This window comes from Typha angustifolia, chromosome 14, assembly GCF_048772165.1.
Source record: "Typha angustifolia cultivar Huaian chromosome 14, ASM4877216v1, whole genome shotgun sequence".
NCBI lineage: Eukaryota > Viridiplantae > Streptophyta > Magnoliopsida > Poales > Typhaceae > Typha > Typha angustifolia.
The window spans coordinates 2,450,700-2,454,962 of record NC_133252.1 but is presented as its reverse complement, the minus strand read 5'-3'; positions in this window follow the sequence as shown (position 1 = coordinate 2,454,962).

Here is a 4,263-nt window from a genome sequence, read left to right as displayed (position 1 = left end):
GGGAAGAGACAGTGGTGCGGGCTCGGCCTTCGTTTTATAGGATTCTTATCAGACATACCAAAAGAACTCGTGAACCCGGTTCAACGGTTCGCTAGCCGCGGGTTAGTGCCGGTTCGCGCTCACTTAAGTCGGTTCAACTGCGGATATCAGGAGGGGGATAGGAGTTTTTTACCAAACTAACCTTGTCTCAAATTACTTTTACCAAAATAATTTTTCTTTCAAACTTAAATCGATGTTAAAAAAACTGTAGCTATTATTAAAATACTGATCAAATCAATATTTTATCTTTAAATAAAAATACTAATAAATATCTTATAGTTATTAGCATATATATGTGTGTGTAAGAGTTTCATGTTGACGAGTGATTGCTTTTTATTTTTTATATGCACTTCAGAATGAATCAGTTTGTTATATAAAAGTATAGGTAATATGCTCTCTCATTTTGAATTCATACTCATCATCGCATTGGTTATTACTTGTCTATGGAGGTAAATTTAACAGTATTCTATCTTTTTATTTAATTGATAATTTATATATTTTTTTGTATGTAAATTATGTGTACTTTATTTTTTTTTTTAAATTATGTATTTAATATATATATATATATATTTTTTCAAAAACATAAATTTACTAAACCAAAGATTGTAATTAAACGGTTATTTTAAATAAAAGCGCTTAAAATTAAATTTTTGTAATTAGAGATTCGAAATTATTACCTTATATAACACACCCATCCGGCACAAATACATGTACGCCCACGCACTCACACGACGTGCGTGGCGCACCCGATAGGTCGGGCGAGGCCTGTCACGCACTGATACACTCATATGCATATATAATCATAACATCATGAAAATAATACCTGCTAACATATCCATGCTCATATAATCCAACACCACATAAATCATACCATTAACTAAATAAACATGTTAACATAAGAATATCTAGGTCTATAATAATGTACACTAAACCACTACATAATTTGGTAGGACCCACATAGGCCACGACAAACCATCAAAATACAACTAAACAACTGATACACGAATACACTATAATCTGATATGTATTATACAAATTATTGTCTGATACAATAAAGTACAAATATAATAAACAACGATACAACTCAATTTCTATACAAATTATCATCTATACCATCTCGCACTTATAGCTCACCTCATCAATCTAAAATATATCTTCTCGAGATATCTCAAGTCGCTATCACGTACCACATATCTGAAAGGATTAAAAAAAAATAAAGAAAGTCATAAGCAAAATGCTCAGTGAATAGATCTTACCATAAATCAGTAATACCAAACAGAGAGTAAATCATATACTGGATAATATGACTCAGAAAAAGCATTATGTCATAAATGAGTATATGAATGTATCCTCAATAATATATAAATGAAAAGTAAATAACATGTCATAACTGATAAAAATATATAATCATCGACGATGAATAAACAGATCACCATGTCATACTATCATCATAACTCTCTCACAATTATGACACATAATACATGCCGACCATAACCATGTTATTATACCAAATGCAACCATATATGATGAATATTGATCACTCGATAATTAGGTAATCAGATGATAATGAAATCATATGCATTTTCCAATATCTCAATCATCAATATTATCTTTGTATGTCATCATCATACTAGGCTACTGTGCACAGTCAACACTCGGTACCCGGCCTCAATATCATGTCTAAAGGCTTAAATCATACTCTGTCACCCGCAATGAATATCTCAAATATAACCATACCTTGCCACCCGCTAGGGTATCAACATTTATTCAAACTGGGCACCATTCTAGCTGATAAAAATCTCGTGAAGATAACTCACCACATATGCCCTAGCGAACAGCATGTGTCCAAATGTCTACTTTGCACACAGACTAACAACCTCGAATGTAAGGCCACAAGATCACGACTATGTCAAACGATCAATCATCCATCAAGCGTGTCCTAACCCTTGTGCCCACACGGGTATCCTCACATTTTCTATCAACTATCCTATCAATCACATTTCATGATTTTCTTCTAAATGACAAATTATATGCATATATTCAATATGATAATAAGTCAATGCATAACAGGAATTTAGGTGGAACATGAATCAAGAGAAAAATGATGCAATGTAGTCTCCAATCATATAGTCAACACATGCATACCCAAGCTAATATATCATATGCATACTAATGCTACAGATCAACTGGATATAAAATTATAACAGTATAGTCATCTTTAATCATCTCTACGTATTATCATCATACTCATATCTAAGATCAGTCTAATTACATGCATGATAAAAATATGTTTGACTGTAATCATCTCTAGATAAAGTCACATTATCATGTTGGAGACCAAAACATGCATATACATAAATATATAATATATCATAATTTGAGAAAGACGTCTAGGGAATAAGACTACTCATTTCTGATCAGAAGACCCAACACATATATCCCTCACATCCATCAATCAACCATCATACATCACTAGTAAAGTCCACATGATTTTAAATAGGGGGGTTCAAAGTCTCAAAATGTTTAAGTAACATAAAGTTAATTATTTATCCGATTGTAATTCGTTCGAGTAAAATATGATATTTTGTTAGGTTTAAAATTGATTAGATTCATAGGATAGTAATATTAATATGCTATTCCATAATTTATATTTATTTACTAAAAATCCTAGTTTGCTAATTATAGAATAAGTAATAAGTAAATAGTAATTTATCTCTTTTTTGTAAATAACCAAAGACGATTATATATATATCATTTAATAAAAATATAATTATAAAAAAATATTATTAATACTTATTTTGTAATACTTACTTTTATTTAATTAATCATAAATTATACGCAAAATAGTCATTATCCTATTATACAAAAATAATATGCAAGTCTAGTATTCCATTTTATACAAACTATTAGACAATAATAATATACTAAAAATAGTTACATAAAATATAAATATAAAAGTAAGATGATTATGAATGAGACTACATATATTAATCTAATAAATAATAACTAAACTATAAATAAATTTATAGGCAATATTTATAATTAAAATTAATAAATTATTATACTAAAAATACTTAGTAAAATTATATTAGTGAGTGTAAATTATCAAAATAATTAATTATCTAAATAGACTAATTTACCTAACATTAAATAATAATTATATATTTAAAAGAACAATAATTCTCTTTGCTACAGTGCTGGGCTTGGTTCAGCATTGTCTGCTACAATGTTGGGCTGAGCCCAACACTATTGCAGGAACAGGAGGAGGAGGGACTGAGAATGGAGAAGAAGAAAAGAAAGAAAGAAAGAAAAGAAAGAAGAAGAAGAGAAGAGAAAGAGGAGGGGAGGAAAGTGTAGACTCGGGCCGGCGGGGAGGGCACTGGCCGCTGGTGGCTAGCCAGTTGTTGGCCTTTCTCCGGCGGCTCGGCTCCGGTGAGCCCGAGCCCAAAGCAAGAAAGATAGAGGGAGAGGGAGGGAGAGATAAGGAAAGAGGGGAAGGGAGAGACCTCATCGACGGTAGCGACAATTCCAAGGGAGGTAGCGGCAGTTGGTAGCCTAGCGGGGTAGCGGTAGTAGTAGTGAGAGAAAGAGAGTTTGAGAAAGAGACTGAAAGAGAGAGAGAGAGAGAGAGAGAGAGAGAGAGAGAGAGAGAGAGAGAGAGAGAGAGAGAGGGGGTGGGGAGAGGAAAGTCAGTGGTGGCTGCGTGGTGGGGCCCGCCGCTGCCAGCTGGCCGGGCAAGCGACGCATGGCGCCCCCATGCAGTGCCAAGCTGCATGGGCACGAGGCCAGCCACAATGTGGCCAGGCACGTCTTGCACAAAATTAATTTAATTTATTATTATTTTTAAGGATAGGTTGTTATATATATATATATATAAAGAGATAGAGAGAGACAAATTATGGATTCTAGGTGTGTATATTCTTTCAATTTTATGCGTAGCTTTAGTTTATCTATCTAATTTATAATTAGTATATCTCATTATTTATATGAAAAAGGAATCATATTTAATTCCTTCTATTGGATTTTTTGAATTATGTCAAATCAATTTAAGCAAAATATTACAATAATTTTTATTTTTGGGTTATTTGCAATAAATTTACCTAACCATAAACCTTGCTGATCCTGGATCACCTTGTCTACTAGCTCAAGGAGAGAGGGTCGGAGGAGAGAGGACCGAAGAAGGGAGGATCGAAGGAGGGAGGGCTTGAGGAGAGAGGACTAGAG